At 42.2% G+C, this 26,485-nt stretch overlaps 1 protein-coding gene and 1 non-coding gene across 8 annotated transcripts in view; both read left to right on the top strand.

Moving 5' to 3' along the window:
* The first annotated feature begins 1,188 nt into the window (after positions 1-1,188).
* Positions 1,189-26,485, top strand: part of KDM6B (lysine demethylase 6B) — a 123,839-nt gene continuing 98,542 nt past the window's right edge. For 4 of the 7 annotated variants that reach the window (XM_044278913.1, XM_044278907.1, XM_044278912.1 and 1 more), the window contains exon 1: positions 1,195-1,791. The gene's annotated coding sequence lies outside the window, so the exon portion shown is untranslated. Of the gene's footprint in view, positions 1,792-6,132; positions 6,167-26,485 lie in introns of all 7 variants that reach the window. The other 3 variants (XM_044278903.1, XM_044278906.1, XM_044278901.1) reach the window with 3 other exon arrangements.
* On the top strand, positions 19,249-19,320 carry TRNAD-GUC. Its single transcript has one exon. It is a non-coding gene; the product is annotated as a tRNA-Asp (tRNA).

The raw sequence follows: 26,485 nt of genomic DNA, 5'->3' as shown, positions 1-26,485 counted from the left end.
GCAGGGACAACAGAAGTAGGCAGGACCTGCAATACCATAGTGAAAAAAAATACCACCCAGACAGAAATGAATGCCACAGTGCAGCACGAAATACTGAGGACAATGATACAGTTGAGTTCAGGAGGGCTCCTGCAGCTGTTTGCTAGGTGCATAAGAACCTGATGCCATCAGTATTAATTAATCCTGAGAGCACCAGGTTATGTACCCTGCCATGGGGCCATGAGGAGGGCTCAGGCAGCAGACTGGGAATCGGCCCACATGGAAATTTCCAGTAGGGTCTATAGCCAGTCTTCCCTTGGTATGGGGATTTAGGAGGAATAGTGGTCAGTCAGCAGCTATCTAGTCTGTACGACCATCACAAACAATGGATTGTCAGATATCAACAAATGTAGCTGGATCTGCTACTGATCTGTAGATAAATATCTCATGACTATGGTCGGCTTAGGAGAGGGGGTAGTGGGAAGAAGAGAGCAGAATGTCTGGGGAAAAGAGAGAGTGCAGGAAGAAGGGGAGAAGATGGAGACGAGGTGGGGTACAGAGAAGTAGCTCAGCAGGAACAGAAAAGGGGAGACCAGGGCAACAACCAGGGTCTTCCAAATCACGGTTCTGGGCCCTGATCTTACAGATGTGAGGGAAGCAGAAGAAGGTGGGGGGAGGAAGGAGAAGAAAGAGTGTCAAGGTGGCAGGTGGGGTGTGGAAAGAGCTGGGGAGGGATAGTGGGGAGCAGAGCTTATATGGTTATTGTTATTTCTAGCATATATGAATCCAGCCCCCTCCACGTACTGTAGGATATGGTCAGGATTACACACCGAATAATTATAACAAGTCAGATGTGCTCTGGAGATCTTCCAACACGTAGGCCAGCACTTACAGTCTGCAATGCGGGAGCTAAATAGTGCATTAAATAAGTAGAAGAGCTCACAGTCTTATAACTCTGAAATGGTATGGCCCAGAGCAGCATGGAAAAGGGGACACCTATCTTTGCCATACAGAGAGTACTAATACTGGTTATAAGGAGTAGTACTAGGATAGTGATGTGTGCAGAGGGCAGAGCACATACACAATGCAGAGCGGGGAAGAACAACAACTAGAATGACGAGGAGGAGGCTCACACCAGGAGGAGGTGATAGGCTGCAGGGGAAAAGGAGGAGAATAGAGGAGGAGGACAAGAGGTGGGGAATGACGTCAGCCACACTACGCACTTCAAATAAAGCAGCGAAATTTCCAGAGGAATCCTGCTCTCAACATCCACACTCCTACTTCTCTGTGCGTCTTCTACCCCCGGCACTGTATGTCTCCTACTTGCTTCTACCCCACACCATTGTCACCATCATCCTCATCCTACCTTTCCATCTGTTCATCCATCTCCTGCTATCTTACCTTTTCAGAACTTCTGTGTTGCCCTTTTTGACATCTGTCCACTCCCCTACAAAGTACCCCACTATCTTGCTGAAGTCTTCTGAATAGTTGTCCCAATCCTAACCCCCTTCCACCCCATCACTGTCTTCTAAAACTTTTATCTATTCCTCAGGCTTCAGCTCATTTTTTCCACCATGTCATGTTCGGTGCCTACCAACTTCCTCCATCATCTGCATTTGTCACCATCTTCTATCTATTTCCATCACGTCTCACATCCCCGATATACTGCGTTTTCCACACTCATGCTCTTCCTGGACTACCCGCTTCCTCCACCACCCAGTTTTTCATCTCAGATATGTATATACATATCCAAAAACAATCACACCCATCTGGAGATGCCACGCCGGACTCGGATGAAGGGCAGATACACAGGTGTGTACGCCCGGGGGAGGGTCAAGGGGGTAGGGCAGGGGTTTGTAATTTGTGGTCCACATGTTCATAACTCCTACTGATCCACCTGAAGTTTCTCATGTTGATCTTCTAGATTAATGTATGGAGTATAGGACTGTTATTGTGCCAGTGCTATGTAGGCACTTGTCTAGGGTAATGCCATGTAGGAGGCTTCAGTGAAATGCTTCTGTGATAGGTGGGAAGTAACTAGTAAACTAAGTATTGATAATTAATAGTTTATCACTATGGGTTGTTTCACTTTCAATGACTATATAATATGTGTAGTTTTTATGTGGTCTGGTAGGGGGCAAGTCTATATAAAAAGAAACATGGAAAAGGTAGGAGTAACTGCACCTCATTAAATATATCCACCCACAATGCTTATCCCTTACCATCTATACCCCAACAGTATTAATTCCACTATCCACATTAACACTACCCACCCCTTACACTATCCACAAACTTTATATTGTCCACCACTTTCACTATCCACAACCTTTACACTGTCCGCCCTTCCACCATCCACAACTTTTACACGGTCAGCCCCTTCTACAATCCACAACCTTTACACTATCTGCCTCTTCCACTATCCACAACCTTTACACTCTCCGCCCTTCCACCATCCACAACTTTTACACGGTCAGCCCCTTCTACAATCCACAACCTTTACACTATCTGCCTCTTCCACTATCCACAACCTTTACACTGTCCGCCCTTCCACCATCCACAACTTTTACACGGTCAGCCCCTTCTACAATCCACAACCTTTACACTATCTGCCTCTTCCACTATCCACAACCTTTACACTCTCCGCCCTTCCACCATCCACAACCTTTACACCATCTCCCTCTTCCACCATCCAAAACCTTTACACTGTCCGCCCCTTCCACAACCTTTACACCATCTCCCTCTTCCACCATCCACAACCTTTACACTGTCCGCCCCTTCCACCATCCACAACCTTTACACTATCTGCCCCTTCCACTATACACAACCTTTACACTATCTGCCCTTTCCACTTGCCATATCCTTTCCACTATCCGCCCCTTCTTATATCCATAACCTTTACACTATTTGTCCCCTCTACTATCCACAACTTTTCCACTATCTGCCCCTTTCCACTATCCTCAACCCTTACATTATCCACCCTGTCCACTATCCTCCCCTTCCAACATCTACACCCTTTACACTGTCCTCCCTTCCACTATCCACAACCTTTACACTGTCCTTCCTTCCACTATCCACAACCTTTACACTGTCCTTCCTTCCACTATCCACAACCTTTACACTGTCCGCCCTTCCACCACCCACAACCTTTACACTGTCCGCCCTTCCACCATCCACAACCTTTACACTGTCCGCCCCTTCTAATATCCATAACCTTTACACTATTTGTCCCTTCCACTATCCACACCCTTTCCACTATCTGCCCCTTTCCATTATCCACAACCTTTACACTATCTGCCCCTTCTACTATCCACAATCTTTACACTATCTGTCCTTCCACTATCCACAACCTTTACATTATCCACCCTGTCCACTATCCTCCCCTTCCACCATCCACACCCTTTACACTGTCCTCCCTTCCACTATCCACAACCTTTACACTATCCTCCCCTTCCACCATCCACAACCTTTACATTATCCACCCCTTCCACCCTCCACAACCTTTACACTGTCCGCCCTTCCACTACCCACAACTTTTACACGGTCAGCCCCTTCTACAATTCACAACCTTTACACTATATGCCCTTCCACCATCCACAACCTTTACACTATCTGCCTCTTCCACCATCCACAACCTTTACACTGTCCACCCTTCCACCATCCACAACCTTTACACTATCTGCCTCTTCCACTATCCACAACCTTTACACTATCCGCCCCTTCTAATATCCATAACCTTTACACTATTTGTCCCTTCCACTATCCACAACCTTTCCACTATCTGCCCCTTTCCACTATCCACAACCTTTACACTATTTGCCCCTTCTACTATCCACAATCTTTACACTATCTGTCCTTCTACTATCCACAACCTTTACACTGTCTCCCCTTCCACCATCCACACCCTTTACACTGTCTGCCCTTCCACTGTCCACAACCTTTACACTGTCTGCCCTTCCACTGTCCACAACCTTTACACTGTCTGCCCTTCCACTATCCATAACCTTTACACTATCCTCCCCTTCCACCATCCACACCCTTTACACTGTCCTCCCTTCCACTATCCACAACCTTTACACTGTCTGCCCTTCCACCATCCACAACCTTTACACTATCCTCCCCTTTCGTCATCCACAACCTTTACACTATCCTCCCCTTCCACCATCCACAACCTTTACACTGTCTGCCATTCCACTATCCACAACCTTTACACTGTCTGCCCTTCCACCATCCACAACCTTTACACTGTCTGCCCTTCCACCATCCACAACCTTTACACCATCTGCCTCTTCCACTATCCACAACCTTTACACTATCCGCCCCTTCTAATATCCACAACCTTTACACTATTTGTCCCTTCCACTATCTACAACCTTTCCACTATCCTCCTCTTCCACCATCCACACCCTTTACACTGTCCTCCCTTCCACTATCCACAACCTTTGCACTATCCTCCCCTTCCACAATCCATAGCCCTTACACTGTCTGCCCCTTCCACCATCCACAATCTTTACATTATCCACCCTTTCCACTATCCTCCCCTTCCACCATCCACACACTTTACACTGTCCTCCCTTCCACTATCCACAACCTTTGCACTGTCTGGCCCTTCCACCATCCACAACCTTTACACTGTCCGTCCTTCCACAACCTTTACACGGTCCGTCCTTCCACAACCTTTACACGGTCCGTCCTTCCACACCCTTTACACTGTCCGTCCTTCCACAACCTTTACACTGTCCGTCCTTCCACAACCTTTACACTGTCCGTCCTTCCACAACCTTTACACTGTCCGTCCTTCCACAACCTTTACACTGTCCGCCCTTCCACACCCTTTACACTGTCCACCCTTCCACACCCTTTACACTGTCCGCCCTTCCACAACCTTTACACTGTCCGTCTTTCCACAACCTTTACACTGTCCGTCTTTCCACAACCTTTACACTGTCCGTCCTTCCACAACCTTTACACTGTCCGTCCTTCCACAACCTTTACACTGTCCGTCCTTCCACAACCTTTACACTGTCCGTCCTTCCACAACCTTTACACTGTCCGTCCTTCCACAACCTTTACACTGCCCGCTCCTTCCACAACCTTTACACTGTCCGTCCTTCCACAACCTTTACACGGTCCGTCCTTCCACAACCTTTACACTGTCCGTCCTTCCACAACCTTTACACTGTCCGTCCTTCCACAACCTTTACACTGCCCGCTCCTTCTACAACCTTTACACTGTCCGTCCTTCCACAACCTTTACACTGTCCGTCCTTCCACAACCTTTACACTGTCCTCCCCTTCCACCATCCACAACCTTTACACTGCCCGCTCCTTCCACAACCTTTACACTGCCCGCTCCTTCCACAACCTTTACACTGCCCGCTCCTTCCACAACCTTTACACTGTCCGTGTCCGTCCTTCCACAACCTTTACACTGCCCGCTCCTTCCACAACCTTTACACTGCCCTCTCCTTCCACAACCTTTACACTGTCCGTCCTTCCACAACCTTTACACTGTCCGTCCTTCCACAACCTTTACACTGTCCGTCCTTCCACAACCTTTACACTGCCCGCTCCTTCCACAACCTTTACACTGCCCGCTCCTTCCACAACCTTTACACTGTCCGTCCTTCCACAACCTTTACACTGTCCGTCCTTCCACAACCTTTACACTGCCCGCTCCTTCCACAACCTTTACACTGCCCGCTCCTTCCACCATCCACACTTTTTACACCAGCCACATGCCTTGTATTACCTGCTACCGTTTTTGGGGAAGGCTCCATCCTATGCTTGGTGTGTTGATGTGGAGGTGGCGCTGTTACGACAATGGCTATGGAGTGTCTTCAGAGGTGAAAAATGGTACTGCATGTGCTACAGTGACCCCAAAAACCTTCAAACTAGTAGTGAATTCAGTAGCACAGTGAACTCTTTCTTAACGTAAGCTGATATGTCCATAAATCATTATAAGAGATGAGTGAACCACTCGAGATTCGTTTTGGGTCCATTTTGGCAAATTTTTGATAAAGTTCAGTTTGAACCAAACCGAAGTTGCTCCAATTGCCCTGAAAGCTTGTATATAACCCCCTCTAGCCTCCTAGTACTCAGAATTTTTAGGAAAACTTAATATCTCTTTCTGTTTATTTTTTATGAATTCCACAGCCCCCCCAACCTTTGGACCACAATGACAGCAATAGTAAGTGATGTCTGGGTGACACTGACATACAGCTATGGGGAAAAGCACGTGAGAGGCGTTAACATACAGCGTGTTTAATATCACACCGTGCCGGCACATACGTTATGCTTTTTCATATTCCAAAGCTTATTGGGGGCAGATGATGTTTAAAAGGGTTATCTGATATCTAAAATATCCCCCAAATGCCCCTTGCATGGATTATACTTACCTGCTCCCAGGCACCCATGTCGCTCCGGATCTCTGCACGACATCAAGGGGGCTCGTCCCCTTCGCGGGCTGCTATTGGCTGCTCCCCTCGTCGCCAGATGTTTTGATCCGAGCGACGGGGAGATGCAGTGGTGGCCATGCAGGGATACGAAGCAACGCTGGTGCCGGGGAGCAGGTAAGTATAACCCATACAAGGGGGTAGGGTATTTTTATATTGCATAACCCCTTTAAACACAAACAGTGTTGTGGGATAAAAAAATATATATATATATAGAAAAAATGGCTTAGGGGACCAGGCGTCCAAAAACTACGCATTGACAGGGTCAGAATGTCTGCCTAATGAGCCGAAAAAAATTCTCTGTTTTAATTGGGAGCAGCAGCAGCAGCTGTCCAGTGTGGATGCGGACAGGGTACGGTACGGATATAATGGCATGGGGCCGCCATAGTAGCAGGAGCAGTATTGCACGGAACATACAAGGCAGTAAGTCAGCTGTCTATGGGTAGTAGTAGTAGTAGTGGCAGTAATGGCAGATGCTTTGCATTAATAGCCGTGGCAGTAGGGGATTAGAAGCGAGAAACAGCAGCCTCTGAGGCGGCAGCAGCAGCCATAAGGTACATTGTTGGTAGGCAGGCAGCAGCATGATGGAGGCAGCAGCAGCCTTACAGAAGATGATGATAGGCAGGCCGCAGCAGTGTCATGATGGCAGTGGCACCAGCAGCCTTACAGAATTTGATGGTGGGTAGGTTGCAGCAGTGGCAAGATGGTGGCAGAAGCAGACATCCATAACGTGATGGTAGGGCGGACAGCAAGATGTGTCAGCTGCCCTTTTTCCATTGTGGTCCCCTACTACATTGGTATCAACGTTTGTTCTAAGATAAATATGAGAGGGATGACATTGATCATGCCGCAGTTGTCGTCTTGGTTGAGCTGCCACTGCCAGACCTCGAAGCAACACATGGTTCCTGCCACGGTTTTCCACTGCTTGTACAGACGCTCAAGCATGGGCAATGTTGAATTCCAGCAGCACGTCGTGCATTAAGCGGTGTAGTGGCAGGCCGCTCTGTCGCTGCAGGTTCAGGAGAGCGTTCCCCACCAGGTAAGAGTGGCTGAAATGCTCGGACAGTCTCCTGGACTTTGCCAGCACCTTACACAAGCCAGTGTACTTATTTAGAAAGTGCTGCACCACTAGGTTGATGGCGTGCGCCATGCAGGGAGCAAGTGCTATTTTGCCCAGGTTCAGAGCTGCCAGGATGTTGCGCTCATTGTCGCTGACCACCTTGCCCAGTTACAGTTGGTGGGATAACAGCCACCGGGATGTTTGCTGCTTGATGTACTTGAGGAGCTTCTTGCCGGTGTAGCTACTCTCTCCCAGGCCGATGAGCTCCAACACAGTGTGGCAAAGCTTGACTTGACTCATGTAATAGGAAGGACAGATAGTGAGAGTACCTTGTGCCCTGCTGCTGTTGGGGACGGGAACATGTCCATGGAGGAAGTGGACAAGTGCCTAGTGTAGGAGCAAGACCAACAAATTGTGGGGGGTCAAAAGGACCTGGCCTAGTTGTCGGGCTGCTGCCTTGCCAATGCCAGAAAAAAACGGACCCAGTGGGCCTTGAAAAACATGTTCTGTCCCTGCCCATAAGAGCTGCTCCAGGTGTCCACCGTGGGGTGAACCTTGCCGCACAGTGAGAATCGCAGGGAGCACCCAACATTGTCCACCACATGAGAGTACAAGGCAGGGATGGCTTTTTGGGAGAAACAAATGTCATCTAGGCAGCAGACTCAACTAAATGGTATGGCAGCAACTGCACTGCCAGCATATTGGCCAGGTGGGAATTAAGCTTGCGCACAGTCCAATTGCTGGGCGCATAGAGTTGTTTCCTGGCCATGCATTCTGTTATTGATGGCTGACAATAGAGCGGGGAGGAGTCTGAGTGGGAGAAGAGGAAAGGGATGATGTGGAAGACACCACACTGCTCGTGGATGCAGCCTAGCTGGCGCAAGGAGAACCAGGAGAAGGAGGGAACTCCTGCTCCTGATTGGGTGATGTTGCTTCATGGGGTTCAATAGAGCTGTGGTGCCTACATTTGTGTTTGCCTGCCCATGTCTTATTTTGCTTTTGCATAGCTTGCACAAGGCATTGCTTTTGTCTTCCGGCAGCATGGAGAAAAAAATGCCAGACGGGAGATACTCACGGAGCAGTAGAGGCATCCGAGATCAGCTTAGCTCTGGCATGTTTTTGGCCCCAGACTGTGGGATATCATGATGGGTTATTTGGCCACCCTCCCCTGCTATTCCTCGACTCCCACTGTCCCTATCCCCAATACCAAGGCTATGGGTGCCACTACTACCACATCACATGGTTATGCCTGGGGTCTGCAGCCTCCACCTCCCCCTCAGGGGAGTACAAATGCTGACTGCTCTCACACAAATCGTTAACAGGGAGGCTCTCTTGACTATCTGCCATAGGGCATAGGTGGGGTTTTCTTGACACTTCTTAGGAAAAAGGAAGGAGCTCCACTAGGAAGGGGCAGTGAAGACTGATAGGACTTTACTAAAAGCCTTCTTTGAGGCTGAAAGAGGAGCAGGAGGAATGCCTGGCTTCACAGCAAGGTGTTGGACTCTGAAGTCACCTCCAAGGAGAAGTGAGCCATCCAATTCTCAAACTTATCCTCTTTCTCCTCAACAATAATGTTGCGCCTTTCCGAAGCCAGCAGGGACAACTGTGGCCTACTACTACTACTTCTGGCCAGATAGTTGGTGCTGCTACTACCCACATTCTGGAACTGGGTCTTTTGTTTGGAACCCTTCCGTAGCCCTGACATTTTTGGGCCTCTCAGATGTTGGCCTCTATGTATTGGTGTAGTATACCTATATATGCTGCTTTGAATATACTCAACAACTCCCCCACCCAAAAGAAAAATAATATGTAATTGAAAATGTGTGAAGACTAAAGTAAAAGGAAACGGATGTAGGCCTAAATTTGTTAGCACTCTCAATTACATTTCTGTGCTACCCTGTCTCTTGGTGTAGTAATCATCACGTAATCACATATAGATACTGGTTTAAATATAATCAACAACCCCAATAAGAAAAAAATTGGATTGGAAATGTGTGAACACAGAAATAAAGGGAAACGGATTAAGGCATAAATTCATTATTCTTCACATACTTTTATGTGCTGGCCTGTGTACTGGTGTACTGATCACCCATATGCTGATTTAATTAAATTGAACTAGTCCCCCCCCCCCCACAAAAAATACCAACCATCTAGAGAAATAAATGAATGCAAACGGATGATTAACGACCAGGCCTCACACTCAATTTCATGTTAACAGTCACAGGTAGATGCTACACTACCCTGTATATTGCTGAAATAATCATGTATATATGCTGGTTTAATTAAATTGAACAACCCAACCCCCCCCCCCCCCCCCCCAAAAAAATTCCAACTGTGTGGAAATGGAATTCACGCAAACGAACGATTAAGGCTTGACGTTCAATTTCACATTAACACTCCCAGGTAGATCGCTACACTACCCTGTGTATTGCTACAGTAATCACATGTATATGCTGGTTTAATTAAGTTGAACAAGTCCCCCCCAAAAATTAAAAAATATTGGAACTGAGCTGTGTGTGTGGAGATAATAAATGGATGTAGCCCTAATATTTCGTTTTCAATCGCTGATTGACACCGTTGATTTAAAAAAAAAAAATGTAATTAAAAATATGAACTGACACAGAGTTCTCACTAGTATTCTGTATGCTATGCTAGATTGATGGCAGAACACGTGTTTCACCGTTTTCACTTATTCCCCCTTACTAAAAAAAGGATTTCTATGAAAATGAGAAAAAATAAGTCTGCCCTTACAGGTAGCTGCTTTTAAGGTTAGCAGCAGCTTCAGTTCTGCTAGGAGGCACAGCGGCCACAGATGCTATATAATGCCTGCCATAGTGCCATATGATAGTAGCAGCCACAGTAAATGTATAATAACTGATATCATTCCTTTAGTAGTATCACCCATAGTGCCTGTATAATAAAACCAGCCCACTGTCTATATGTAATAGTGCCTGTCATAGTGCCATATAGTAGTACCAGGTATAGTGTTTATACATAATAGTGCCTATTAGGGCTGGACGATATGGACTGAAATCTATATCATGATATAATTTGAACTATATGCGATAACGATATATATCGCAATACATTATTATATTCTGTATGTATACAAATTACAAGCTTTGCAAGAAATGTTTAAGATGTGTATTGTGTAACAGATCTTTTTCCATACAATGTAAAAATGAAGGCCCATGCCATTGCTATTTAAATAGGAGCAGTATTATAGTAGTTATATTCTTGTACATAGGAGGCAGTATTATAGTAGTTATATTCTTGTACATAGGAGGCAGTATTATAGTAGTTATATTCTTGTACATAGGAGGCAGTATTATAGTAGTTATATTCTTGTACATAGGAGGCAGTATTATAGTAGTTATATTCTTGTACATAGGAGGCAGTATTATAGTAGTTATATTCTTGTACATAGCAGCAGTATTATAGTAGTTATATTCTTGTACATAGCAGGCAGTATTATAGTAGATATATTCTTGTACATAAGAGCAGTATTATAGTAGTTGTATTCTTGTACATAGGAGGCAGTATTATAGTAGTTATATTCTTGTACATAGGAGCAGTATTATAGTAGTTATATTCCTGTACATAGGAGCAGTATTATAGTAGTTATATCCTTGTACATAGAAGCAGTATTATAGTAGTTATATTCCTGTACATAGGAGGCAGTATTATAGTAGTTATATTCTTGTACATAGGAGCAGTATTATAGTAGTTATATTCTTGTACATAGGAGCAGTATTATAGTAGTTATATTCTTGTACATAGGAGCAGTATTATAGTAGTTATATTCTTGTACATAGGAGCAGTATTATAGTAGTTATATTCTTGTACATAGCAGCAGTATTATAGTAGTTATATTCTTGTACATAGCAGGCAGTATTATAGTAGATATATTCTTGTACATAGGAGCAATATTATAGTAGTTGTATTCTTGTACATAGGAACTGTATTATAGTAGTTATATTCTTGTACCTAGGAGCAGTATTATAGTAGTTATATTCTTGTACATAGGAGCAGTATTATAGTAGTTATATTCTTGTACACAGGAGCAGTATTATAGTAGTTATAGTCTTGTACATAGGAGGCAGTATTATAGTAGTTATATTCTTGTACATAGGAGGCAGTATTATAGTAGTTATATTCTTGTATATATGAGCAGTATTATAGTAGTTATATTCTTGTACATAGGAGCAGTATTATAGTAGTTATATTCTTGTACATAGGAGGCAGTATTATAGTAGTTATATTCTTGTACATAGGAGGCAGTATTATAGTAGTTATATTCTTGTACATAGGAGGCAGTATTATAGTAGTTATATTCTTGTACATAGGAGGCAGTATTATAGTAGTTATATTCTTGTACATAGGAGGCAGTATTATAGTAGTTATATTCTTGTACATAGCAGCAGTATTATAGTAGTTATATTCTTGTACATAGCAGGCAGTATTATAGTAGATATATTCTTGTACATAGGAGCAGTATTATAGTAGTTGTATTCTTGTACATAGGAGGCAGTATTATAGTAGTTATATTCTTGTACATAGGAGCAGTATTATAGTAGTTATATTCCTGTACATAGGAGCAGTATTATAGTAGTTATATCCTTGTACATAGAAGCAGTATTATAGTAGTTATATTCCTGTACATAGGAGGCAGTATTATAGTAGTTATATTCTTGTACATAGGAGCAGTATTATAGTAGTTATATTCTTGTACATAGGAGCAGTATTATAGTAGTTATATTCATATATATAGGAGGCAGTATTATAGTAGTTATATCCTTGTACATAGGAGCAGTATTATATTAGTTATATTCTTGTACATAGGAGGCAGTATTATAGTAGTTATATTATTGTACATAGGAGGCAGTATTATAGTAGTTATATTCTTGTACACAGGAGCAGTATTATAGTAGTTATATTCTTGTACATAGGAGGCAGTATTATAGTAGTTATATTCCTGTACATAGGAGGCAGTATTATAGTAGTTATATTCTTGTACACAGGAGCAGTATTATAGTAGTTATATTCTTGTACATAGGAGCAGTATTATAGCAGTTATATTCTTGTACATAGGAGCAGTATTATAGGAAAAATTCGTACCTGGGAGTTTACTTTCCTTGAGTCCGGAGGCAGCACAGCATGGGTTAATAGTGTGACATCTTCTTTCTAGGACCGCCCACCTAGTAAAACAAGTAATCAATTAGTTAATTAAATTAATAGCCTCCCCTATAAGGGTCACCTCCCAGAATGCCTCGGCATGTTAAAGAAATAGACTCAGACAAACATATGCACAAAATAAATTTATTAGGGAGGGTAAACTTGTGCTGCCTCCGGACTCAAGGAAAGTAAAATCCCAGGTACGAATTTTTCCTTTCCCCTATCGTCCTCCGGCAGCACAGCATGGGATTTTTATAGATCTCATAGGGAGGGACTTTTTCATCCACGGCTGCTAACAAAACCCCAGTACCAAAGGCTGAGCTCCTAGCATTGATGTCCAGATGATAGTGCTTAGCAAACGTCAGAGACGAGGACCATGATGCGGCGTTGCAAATATCTTCAATGGGAACTTGCGCCATTTCTGCCCAGGAGGTTGCTGCAGCTCTGGTGGAATGGGCCCTGATTGGAAAGGGTGGAGGAAGGGCTTCAAGAGAATAGGCTTCCATAATTGTGGACTTTATCCACCTCGCAAGAGAGTCCTTAGAAGGCAGTTGTCCCTTTCTTGGACCAGCGAAGAGAACAAAAAGATTTTCGGTTTTCCTGAGTCTTTAGTTCTTTGGAGGTAGATTTGTAATGTTCTTTTAACATCTAGAGTATTCAGAAGTATCTGTTGCACGTTAACAGGATCAGGAAAAAATACCGGGAGCAATGATTCCCTATTCTTGTTAGCTGAAGAAGGCACTTTTGGCAGGAAAGTCGGAACTGTACGCAATAGGACTCTATCTGGTAAAAAGCGTACATAGGGAGATCTGGACGACAAGGCTTGTAGTTCTCCCAGCCTCTTAGCGGAAGTGACGGCCGTCAGAAATAAAGCCTTGTAATAAAGCCATTTGAGATCTACATCTTGTAAAGGCTCAAAAGGTGCTGAGGTAAGTCTCTTTAGGACTAAGAAAAGGTCCCAAATAGGTGTAGGATCCCTATGCACTGGTTGCAGTCTTCTAACTGCCTTGAAGAACCTGAGGATTAGAGGGTGATGAAGGAATTTATTTTCTGTCATGGAGTTAATGGCAGTCATATGGGCTCTCAAGGTATTTGGCTTGAGACCTTTCTGAAACCCATCCTGAAGAAATTGCAGTACTGAAGAGACGTCAAGGTCATTGTGGCCAAAATCAGAACTCCAGGAAACAAATTTCCTCCATATTTTAGAATATTTCCTGTTAGTCGAGTCTTTGCGAGAGGCAAGAAGAGTATTAAAGGGCTTCTGTCACCCCACTAAAGTGATTTTTTTTTTTTTGGGCTAGTGAAATTAGTTATATTGTGATATATGACAATATAATGGTGTTACTTACTTTGATCCAGCAGTTTCTGCAAAAAACGAAGTTTTAATATAGGTAAATTCGGTCTCTACCAGCAAGTAGGGCGTCTACTTGCTGGTAGCTGCTGCAGAAATCCGCCCCCTCGTCGTGTTGATTGACAGGGCCAGCCGGGATCTCCTCCTCCGGCCAGCCTGTCGGCATTTCAAAAATCGCGCGCCTGTGTGGATTCGGCGCAGGCGCTCTGAGATGAGGAGGCTCGTCTCCTCAGCACTCCCTCAGTGCGCCTGCGCCGATGACGTCTTCTATTTCGGTGATGTCATCGGCGCAGGCGCACTGAGGGAGTTCTGAGGAGACGAGCCTCCTCATCTCAGAGCGCCTGCGCCGAATCCACACAGGCGCGCGATTTTTGAAATACTGACAGGGCTGGCCGGAGGAGGAGATCCCGGCTGGCCCTGTCAATCAACACGACGAGGGGGCGGATTTCTGCAGCAGCTACCAGCAAGTAGACGCCCTACTTGCTGGTAGAGACCGAATTTACATATATTAAAACTTTGTTTTTTGCAGAAACTGCTGGATCAAAGTAAGTAACACAATTATATTGTCATATATCGCAATATAACTAATTTGACTAGCCCAAAAAAAAAAAAAACACTTTAGTAGGGTGACAGAAGCCCTTTAATGACAGACTGTGAGAGACCTTTTGCTTCTAATTTAGATCTTTCAACTTCCAGGCAGTAAGATGTAGACGGTCTAGACTCTGATGATATAGGCCGTTCTGGAGAAGAAGATCCGGACATGGAGGGAGCTTCCAGAATTCTCCCCTGGACAGATGAAGGAGGAGCGGGAACCATGACCTCCTCGGCCAAAAGTGGGTTATCACTATTATAAATAGAGGCTTTTCTTCTACTATTTTCCGTAATGTCTTCGAAATGAGAGGAACTGGGGGGAAAACGTAGGCGGAAAGGTTCTTCCAACTCATTGAGAAAGCATCTACCACTGCAGGATTGTCGGAGATCTTCAGAGAACAGAACCTGCTTAACTTCTTGTTCATTGCAGATGCCATCAGATCCCAAGACGGACAACCCCACTTGGCTACAATGCTTTGGAAGACAATAGGATTTAGTTTCCACTCCGCTTGGTTGACTATTTTCCTGCTCAGAAGATCCGCTTGAGTATTCGAGGAGCCTCTGATATGCAGAGCTTTCAACTCCGCAAGATATGATTCTGCCCATTTGAAAATCTTCTTACATAATTGCAGAAGGGGCCTGCTCCTCGTGCCCCCTTGCTTGTTCAAATAAAATACCGTGACAAGATTGTCTGAACGGATCAGCACTGATTTCCCTGACACCTCGGTCTTGAACTTGTACAGTGCTAACAGTACAGCTTTCAATTCTTTGTAATTTGAAGACTGTCCCATTTCTCTGGGGGACCAGCGGCCTTGCACCCACTTGTTCTGGAGGTGCGCTCCCCAGCCCTGGCCGGATGCATCCGTCGTGATGGTTACTGAGGAGAGAAACTGGAAATTCTTCCCTTTGATCAGATTGCTTGAGTGAAGCCACCATTTGAGGCTCTGTACTGTGGAGGAAGATAACTTCACCTTCGCCCCCAACTGGTACCGGCTGCGCCACCAAGACTGGAGTAGATTCTGCTGAAGATCTCGGGTGTGGATATTCGCCCAAGGCACTGCATCCGCAACAGCTGTCAGATGTCCCAGTGTTTTCATAACTCTGTGGACGGACGGTGACGGCAGAGATATAAGTGTCTTTACCTCCTTCTTTAATAATTCCATCTTTGGTAGAGGAAGGTATAACTTCATGGAGACCGGGTCTATCAGGAAGCCGAGAAAAATCTTGGAAGTGGAAGGAATCAGATTGGACTTTCCCCAGACTGGAGAAGTTTTATGGTCTCTTCTAAATGATGCTGCAGAAGACTCTCTGACTCGTCAACGACAAGCCAAATAGGGGAAAATCTGAATCCCCTGAAGACGAAGCTCCACAACAACAATGACAGCAATCTTTGTGAAGACCCTTGGGGAAGAACACAAGCCGAACGGGAGGGCCTTGAATTGGAAATGCTCCGTTCTTTTCCCCATACTGATGGCGACTCTCAAGTATTTTCTTGATTGTAACTGGATCGGAATGTGGAGGTATGCGTCCTTTAAGTCCAGGGAGGACATAAACTGATTATTTCCGAGGACCGCAGTAATGGACCTTATTGTTTCCATTTTGAAATGGATCTTCTTCATGCAACGGTTTACATAACGGAGATCTATAATTAAGCGGCTTTTTCCATCGGGTTTGGGAACACGAAAGACTCTGGAGTAGACGCCTGAATATTCTTGATGAACTGGAACTGGTTCTAGGGCTCCTTTTTCCACGAATTCTTTTAAAAGCTGGACGATCTCTGGGTCTCTTCCATCGTTGAGAAGACACCTGTCTCTTGGTAGATGGTTGAACTCTAGAGCATAGCCATTGTGAACAACATTCAGTGCCCAACAATCTGAAGTAATCTGCTGCCATTTGGGGTAGAAGAAAGCCAGGCGTCCTCCCACTTTCTGACCTCTGGCGTCAGAATTCAGGTTTGGTAGATCTGCTATTGTCGGTCTTTTTTCTGGACTTCTCCGCAGGAATCCAGGTTCTACGGTCAGATCTTCCACGACTGGAACGGCCTCTAAAGGTAGATCTCCTGGAATCTTGACCCCTGTAAGGACGAAAAAATCTTTTATCTCTGCGTTTAGGCTGTGGAAAATGTAATGCTTTATCTTCCATATTGGCCTCAAGAAGTTTATCGAGATGAAAACCGAATAATTTGCCAGGTTCGAAGGGAAGGGAACACAGGTTACTCTTGGAAGTGGAGTTTTAGCCATATGGCTCTTCTAACATAATTAGCAAGTGCCATGTTCTTAGCAATAAGCCTTAAGGAGTCAACTGGAAAGTCGCAAAGAAATTCTGCCGCCAGCTTCAAAGACGGTAGTTGCCGGAGTAGATCTTCCCTGGAGACGCCATCTTCGATGTCTCTGCCTAATTGGCTAAGCCAAACCCTCAGAGCACGGGTTACAGGTACCGTGGCCATAACCGCTTTATTCATGGAAGCGAGATACATATGTAATCTATGCTTTTTTCTCCATAGGGTCTTTTAACAATGCTGAATCATCTGAAGGGAAGAAAGATTTTCTTGTTATTCTGGTTACTGCTGAATCTACTCTGGCGGGAGACTCCCAACTTGTGGATTCCGCAGGATCGGTCTTCTAGATATTTTTGAATCTCGATCCTAGATTTATCCTTCCTACTGGTTGCTCCCATTCTTTATGCATGATTGCATCTAGGACCGGGTGGCTGGGAAACACGGGAGCCTTTATTTTAGGAAAATAGAAGAGATCATCCTCCTCATGAGTACCGGATTTCTACTTACTGGCTTCCATGATATTTTTAACTTGTTTTATTAAATGGTTTGCGTCCTTTTTATTAAACAAAAAAATATCTTCAATGAAGTGCGACTCTGAATCAGTAGAAATCTCGCCTTCGGAACGAAGAGACTCCTCAGAAGATGATGGGGATAAACATGGCTTCTTTGATCTCTTCTTTTTAGATTGTTTGAGGAACGCTTTGAACAGAGACATAATTTTTTCTGTTTTGGCATCTGACAGATTATCTGGCTGACTACAATCCTCACAAATATTGGAGGAATGATCCGCGGGTAACTGGTGAAGACACGAAATACAGAGAGACGACTGAGACCTCAGTTTCTTTTTGGATGGCGAGGAATCTTGCGTATCACGGAAAAACCTGACACAAAGATCCTGCGGGAAATAATCAGGGAGCGGCTGTTCACAGGCCTGACATATCCTGTGTCTGCTCTTTCTGGCTCTCTTTTCCCCCCTGCTTGAAGCGCTGGACATCTGCAATTCAAGGGAGGAAAAATAAGTTATGGGGGCAAAAGAGAAATAGATCTTTCTCCTGACAGCAGAGAGAACCAAAAATACCTTTAAAATGCTGGAGTTCTGCTGTCTGTTACAAGGGCACCGAGCTCCAGCTAAAAAACGCTCTAAATACCTTTCAGAATTTGAATTTAGCGCTCAAACAGGGCCTGTGACGTCATCCGGAAGCGCCTGCGTCTCACAATGCATTCCACCACAAAAAAACGGAAGTTCGGCCATTGACTTCCAGTAGAGAGATCGCGCTGCAATCCGGAGAACCAGGACCTGCTGCCGAAGAACCAAGGGCTTCGGGGATGGCGCAAGAGCGGTTGGGAGTGGAGCCAGGGGACACCATGGCTAATCCCACTCCCCAGGCCATAACCGTGTCAAGGTATTGCGGCCACAGAAATTCTCCTATAGGTGGGCTACATCCTATATAGAAGAGGACAAATAAAAAACACGCCGAGGCATTCTGGGAGGTGTCCCTTATAGGGGAGGCTATTGATTACTTGTTTTACTAGGTGGGCGGTCCTAAAAAGAAAATGTCACACTATTAACCCATGATGATGTGCTGCCGGAGGACGATAGGGGAAAGTAGTTATATTCTTGTACATAGAGGCAGTATTATAGTAGTTATATCCTTGTACATAGGAGGTAGTATTATAGTAGTTATATCCTTGTACATAGGAGGTAGTATTATAGTAGTTATATTCTTGTACATAGGAGCAGTATTATAGTAGTTATATTCCTGTACATAGGAGCAGTATTATAGTAGTTATATTCTTGTACATAGGAGGCCGTATTATAGCAGTTATATTCTTGTACATAGGAGGCCGTATTATAGTAGGTATATTCTTGTACATAGGAGCAGTATTATAGTAGTTATATTCTTGTACATAGCAGCAGTATTATAGTAGTTATATATTCTTGTACATAGGAGGCAGTATTATAGTAGTTATATTCTTGTATATAGGAGCAGTATTATAGTAGTTATATATTCTTGTACATAGGAGCAGTATTATAGTAGTTATATTCTTGTACATAGGAGGCAGTATTATAGTAGTTATATTCTTGTACATAGGAGCAGTATTATAGTAGTTATATACTTGTACATAGGAGCAGTATTATAGTAGTTATATTTTTGTACATAGGGGGCAGTATTATAGTAGTTATATTCAATGGTCAGGAGACCTCAAAAGTTCCTCTAAGTAAAATGTATTTCAAGGTTTCTCAAAGGTGACTATCTTGTACTTTAACAGCATGCTTGAGCTAGGACAAAGAAATATCTGAGTGGGAATGTGGGCTGTTTCCCTTTAAGAACATTAGCATGTGAGCAGCAGATGTAGCATTTCCTCGTTAGTATAGTGGTAAGTATCCCCGCCTGTCACGCGGGAGACCGGGGTTCGATTCCCCGACGGGGAGGCTTCTGTTTTTTTGTTGTTATACAAAACAATATAAAGAAAAAGGAGATAAAATAATGAGAGAAAAATATAAAAAACTTTAGAAAGGAGCCATAGTGTTTAGTTATTATACTTTAGTTGGAAATAAAGATCTATGGAGATACCGAGAAGGCATGAAGATCTGTGGAGAACATGACATCTGAGAAGGTTTTCTCTGGTTTTAGAGCAAATACTCTAAAAAAATATAAATCAATAGCAGACAAGACATTTAGTAGCTTCACTAGGAGAATCCAAACTTTTCATAAATAAATGTCCTGAATATTTTGGCCAAGAAAATCTGTACATATTCTGAATCCATGGAGTGAGGTCACACTGGTCTCAATAAAATCGGCCATCTGCAGAGGTGTAGCCGCTTCTTGAAGAAAAAAGAGGGCCAAGGTTATTGAAGCAGAGTATGCAGTGGAGTTATCCAGTTTGTGTTGTGCGAGGTGAGGTATTGTGTAGTATCATACCACAGTGACCATGTAGTAGCAGAGTCCAGATGTACACAGGCGCTTTGCAGACCATATACAGTAAGTGAATGAAGCATATTAAAGCAGTTATATTCTTGTACATAGGAGGCAGTATTATAGTAGTTATATTCTTGTACATAGGAGGCAGTATTATAGTAGTTATAGTCTTGTACATAGGAGCAGTATTATAGTAGTTATATTCCTGTACATAGGAGGCAGTATTATAGTAGTTATATTCTTGTATATATGAGCAGTATTATAGTAGTTATATTCTTGTACATAGGAGCAGTATTATAGTAGTTATATTCTTGTACATAGGAGGCAGTATTATAGTAGTTATATTCTTGTACATAGGAGCAGTATTATAGTAGTTATATTCTTGTACATAGGAGCAGTATTATAGAAGTTATATTCTTGTACATATGAGCAGTATTATAGTAGTTATATTCTGTACATAGGAGGCAGTATTATAGTAGTTATATTCTTGTACATAGGAGCAGTATTATAGTAGTTATATTCTTGTACATAGGAGCAGTATTATAGTAGTTATATTCTTGTACATAGGAGGCAGTATTATAGTAGTTATATTCTTGTAGATAGGAGGCAGTATTATAGTAGTTATATTCTTGTACATAGGAGCAGTATTATAGTAGTTATATTCTTGTACATAGGAGGCAGTATTATAGTAGTTATATTCTTGTACATAGGAGCAGTATTATAGTAGTTATATTCTTGTACATCGGAGCAGTATTATAGTAGTTATAGTCTTGTACATAGAAGCAGTATTATAGTAGTTATAGTCTTGTACATAGGAGCAGTATTTTAGTAGTTATATTCTTGTACATAGGAGGCAGTATTATAGTAGTTATATTCTTGTACATAGAAGGCAGTATTATAGTAGTTATGTTCTTGTACATAGGAGCAGTATTATAGTAGTTATATTCTTGTACATAGGAGCAGTATTATAGTAGTTATATTCTTGTACATAGGAGGCAGTATTATAGTATTTATATTCTTGTACATAGGGGGCAGTATTATAGTAGCTATATTCTTGTACATAGGAGGCAGTATTATAGTAGTTATATTCTTGTACATAGGGGGCAGTATTATAGTATTTATATTCTTGTACATAGGGGGCAGTATTATAGTAGCTATATTCTTGTACATAGGAGGCAGTATTATAGTAGTTATATTCTTGTACATAGGAGCAGTATTATAGTAGTTATATTCCTGTACATAGGAGGCAGTATTATGGTAGTTATATTCTTGTACATAGGAGCAGTATTATAGTAGTTATATTCTTGTACATAGGAGGCAGTATTATAGTAGTTATATTCCTGTACATAGGAGACAGTATTATAGTAGTTATATACTTGTACATAGGGAGCAGTATTATAGTAGTTATATTCTTGTACATAGGAGCAGTATTATAGTAGTTATATTCTTGTACATAGGAGCAGTATTAAAGCAGTTATATTCCTGCACATAGGAGCAGTATTATAGTAGTTATAGTATTGTACATAGGAGCAGTATTATAGTAGTTATATTCTTGTACATAGGAGGCAGTATTATAGTAGTTATATTCTTGTAGATAGGAGGCAGTATTATAGTAGTTATATTCTTGTACATAGGAGCAGTATTATAGTAGTTATATTCTTGTACATAGGAGGCAGTATTATAGTAGTTATATTCTTGTACATAGGAGCAGTATTATAGTAGTTATATTCTTGTACATCGGAGCAGTATTATAGTAGTTATAGTCTTGTACATTTGAGCAGTATTATAGTAGTTATATTCTTGTACATAGGAGCAGTATTTTAGTAGTTATATTCTTGTACATAGGAGGCAGTATTATAGTAGTTATATTCTTGTACATAGAAGGCAGTATTATAGTAGTTATGTTCTTGTACATAGGAGCAGTATTATAGTAGTTATATTCTTGTACATAGGAGCAGTATTATAGTAGTTATATTCTTGTACATAGGAGGCAGTATTATAGTAGTTATATTCTTGTACATAGGAGGCAGTATTATAGTATTTATATTCTTGTACATAGGGGGCAGTATTATAGTAGCTATATTCTTGTACATAGGAGGCAGTATTATAGTAGTTATATTCTTGTACATAGGGGGCAGTATTATAGTATTTATATTCTTGTACATAGGGGGCAGTATTATAGTAGCTATATTCTTGTACATAGGAGGCAGTATTATAGTAGTTATATTCTTGTACATAGGAGCAGTATTATAGTAGTTATATTCCTGTACATAGGAGCAGTATTATAGTAGTTATATTCTTGTACATAGGAGCAGTATTATAGTAGTTATATTCTTGTACATAGGAGGCAGTATTATAGTAGTTATATTCTTGTACATAGGAGGCAGTATTATAGTAGTTATATTCTTGTACATATGAGGCAGTATTATAGTAGTTATATTCTTGTACATAGGAGCAGTATTATAGTAGTTATATTCCTGTACATAGGAGCAGTATTATAGTAGTTATATTCTTGTACATAGGAGCAGTATTATAGTAGTTATATTCTTGTACATAGGGGGTAGTATTATAGTAGCTATATTCTTATACATAGGAGGCAGTATTATAGTAGTTATATTCTTGTACATAGGAGGCAGTATTATAGTAGCTATATTCTTATACATAGGAGGCAGTATTATAGTAGTTATATTCTTGTACATAGGAGCAGTATTATAGTAGTTATATTCTTGTACATAGGAGGCAGTATTATAGTAGTTATATTCTTGTACATAGGAGGCAGTATTATAGTAGTTATATTCTTGTACATAGGAGGCAGTATTAACCCCTTAGGGACACAGCCTTTTTACACCTTAGGACCAGGCCATTTTTTGAAAATCTGACCAGTGTCACTTTAAGTGCTGATAACTTTAAAACGCTTTGACTTATCCAGGCCATTCTGAGATTGTTTTTTCGTCACATATTGTACTTCATGACACTGGTAAAATAAAGTTAAAAAAATATTTTTTTTTGCATAAAAAAAAGTCAAATTTACCAAAAATTGGGAAAAATTTGCAAATTTCAAAGTTTCAGTTTCTCTACTTCTGTAATACATAGTAATACCCCCAAAAATTGTGATGACTTAACATTCCCCATATGTCTACTTCATGTTTGAATTATTTTGGGAATGATATTTTATTTTTTGGGGATGTTACAAGGCTTAGAAGTTTAGAAGCAAATCTTGAAATTTTTCAGAAATTTACAAAAACCCAATTTTTAGGGACGAGTTCAGGTCTGAAGTCACTTTGCGAGGCTTACATAATAGAAACCACCCAAAAATGACCCCATTCTATAAACTACACCCCTCAAGGTATTCAAAACTGATTTTACAAACTTTGTTAACCCTTTAGGTGTTGCACAAGAGTTATTGGCAAATGGGGATGAAATTTGAGAATTTCCTTTTATTGCCTAATTTTCCATTTTAACCCATTTTTTCCACTAACAAAGCAAGGGTTAACAGTCAAACAAGACTGTATCTTTATTGCCCTGACTCTGCCGTTTACAGAAACACCCCATATGTGGCCGTAAACTACTGTACGGCCACACAGCGGGGCGTAGAGTGAAAGGTGCGCCGTATGGTTTTTGGAAGCCAGATTTTGCTGGACTGGTTTTTTGACACCATGTCCCATTTGAAGCCCCCCTGATGCACCCCTAGAGTAGAAACTCCATAAAAGTGACCCCATCTAAGAAACTACACCCCTCAAGGTATTCAAAACTGATTTTACAAACTTTGTTAACCCTTTAGGTGTTGCACAAGAGTTATTGGCAAATGGGGATGAAATTTGAGAATTTCATTTTTTTGCCTAATTTTCCATTTTAACCCATTTTTTCCACTAACAAAGCAAGGGTTAACAGCCAAACAAGACTGTATCTTTATTGCCCTGACTCTGCCGTTTACAGAAACACGCCATATGTGGCCGTAAACTACTGTACGGCCACACAGCGGGGCGTAGAGTGAAAGGTGCGCCGTTTGGTTTTTGGAAGGCATGTTTTGCTGGACAGTTTTTTTGACACCATGTCCCATTTGAAGCCCCCTGATGCACCCCTAGAGTAGAAACTCCATAAAAGTGACCCCATCTAAGAAACTACACCCCTCAAGGTATTCAAAACTGATTTTACAAACTTTGTTAACCCTTTAGGTGTTGCACAAGATTTAATAGAAAATAGAGATACAATTTCAAAATTTCACTTTTTTGGCAGATTTTCCATTTTAATATTTTTTTTCCAGTTACAAAGCAAGGGTTAACAGCCAAACAAAACTCATTATTTCTGGCCCTGATTCTGTAGTTTACAGAAACACCTCATATGTGGTTGTAAACTGCTGTACGGGCACACGGCAGGGCGCAGAAGGAAAGGAATGCCATACGGTTTTTGGAAGGCAGATTTTGCTGGACTGGTTTTTTTGACACCATGTCCCATTTGAAGCCCCCCTGATGCACCCCTAGAGTAGAAACTCCATAAAAGTGACCCCATCTAAGAAACTACACCCCTCAAGGTATTCAAAACTGATTTTACAAACTTTGTTAACCCTTTAGGTGTTGCACAAGATTTAATAGAAAATAGAGATACAATTTCAAAATTTCACTTTTTTGGCAGATTTTCCATTTTAATATTTTTTTTCCAGTTACAAAGCAAGGGTTAACAGCCAAACAAAACTCATTATTTCTGGCCCTGATTCTGTAGTTTACAGAAACACCTCATATGTGGTCGTAAACTGCTGTACGGGCACACGGCAGGGCGCAGAAGGAAAGGAATGCCATACGGTTTTTGGAAGGCAGATTTTGCTGGACTGGTTTTTTTGACACCATGTCCCATTTGAAGCCCCCCTGATGGACCCCTAGAGTAGAAACTCCAAAAAAGTGACCCCATTTTAGAAACTACGGGATAGGGTGGCAGTTTTGTTGGTACAAGTTTAGGGTACATATGATTTTTGGTTGCTCTATATTACACTTTTTGTGCGGCAAGGTAACAAGAAATTGCTTTTTTGGCACCGTTTTTTTTTTTTTTGTTATTTACACCATTCATCTGACAGGTTAGATCATGTGGTAATTTTATAGAGCAGGTTGTCACGGACGCGGTGATACCCAATATGTATACAATTTTTTTTATTTATGTACGTTTTACACAATAATTTCATTTTTAAAACAAAAAAAATGTTTTAGTGTCTCCATAGCCTAAGAGCCATAGTTTTTTAAATTTTTGGGCGATTATCTTAAGTAGGGTCTCATTTTTTGTGGGATGAGATGACGGTTTGATTGGCACTATTTTGGGGTGCACATGACTTTTTGATTGCTTGCTATTACACTTTTTGTGACGGAAGATGACAAAAATGGCTTTTTTTACACCGTTTTTATTTTTATTTTTTTACGGTGGTCATCTGAGGGGTTAGGTCATGTGATATTTTTATAGAGCCGGTGAATACGGACGCGGCGATACCTAATATGTATACTTTTTTTTATTTATGTAAGTTTTACACAATGATTTCATTTTTGAAACAAAAGAAATCATGTTTTAGTGTTTCCATAGTGTAAGAGCCATAACTTTTTCAGTTTTTGGGCGATTATCTTGGGTAGGGTATGATTTTTGCGGGATGAGATAACGGTTTGATTGTTACAATTTTGGCATAGATGCGACTTTTTTGATCACTTTTATTACCTTTTTTGGGAAGTAAGGTGGGCAAAATTCCAATTTCATCATAGTTTTTAATTTTTTATTTTTATGGCGTTCACCGTTCGGGTAAAGTAACATTACCGTTTTATAGATCAGGTCGTTACGGACGCGGCGATACCAAACATGTGTAGGGAATTTTATTTCTTTCATTTTTAATCAGTGATAAATGTGTTTTTTGATTTTTACTTTATTTTTCACTTTTTTCACTTTTTTTTTGACCCAGACCCACTTGGTTCTTGAAGATCCAGTGGGTCTGATGTCTACATAATACAGTACAGTACAATATATAGTACTATACTGTATTTTACACTTTGTCTGAACAGATCTATGCCTTTCAGCATAGATCTGTTCAGCACCATGGACAGCAGGACGCCTGAGCAGGCGTCCTGTTGTCATGGGAACCTTCCCCGTCTGCTCAGTAGTGGCCAGAGCTGCGCAGACGGGGAAGGGTAAGGACGGGGCTCTGGGGGGGCTGTCTGGGGGCTCTCTCCCTCTCCATTCGGGGGACTGCAAAGGCACAGCAGCCCCCCGATGGGAGAGGGAGGGAGCTCCCTCTTACTGTTAACCTTTTCCATACAGCGGTCCGTACGGACCGCTGTATGGAAAGGGTTAAACGGCTGACATCGCATCACCGATGTCAGCCGTTTATACCAGGGTGCCAGCAATGTGCTGGCACCCTGGTATACCCACTAGACGCCAACGATTACGCAATGGGAGGCGGGCGGGGGATCGCGATCCCGCCTACCGCACCGCCCGCCTCCCGCACCGCCCGCACCGCCCGCAACCCTCCCCCTGCACCTCCCACCGTGCCCAAATAACTCAGGGGTGCAGGGGGAGGAATACTGGACAACGTTTTGAAACCTAAAGTTTCTGATCCCCGCGGTCAGGGACCGCGGGGATCATAAACTGCAGATATCGCAGCAAACCGCAGGTCTGAATTGACCTGCGGTTTGCCACGATCGCCGACATGGG

Source organism: Bufo gargarizans, chromosome 2, assembly GCF_014858855.1.
Source record: "Bufo gargarizans isolate SCDJY-AF-19 chromosome 2, ASM1485885v1, whole genome shotgun sequence".
NCBI lineage: Eukaryota > Metazoa > Chordata > Amphibia > Anura > Bufonidae > Bufo > Bufo gargarizans.
Note: the sequence above shows the minus strand (reverse complement) of the source record. Positions and strands in the feature narration are given on the sequence as shown.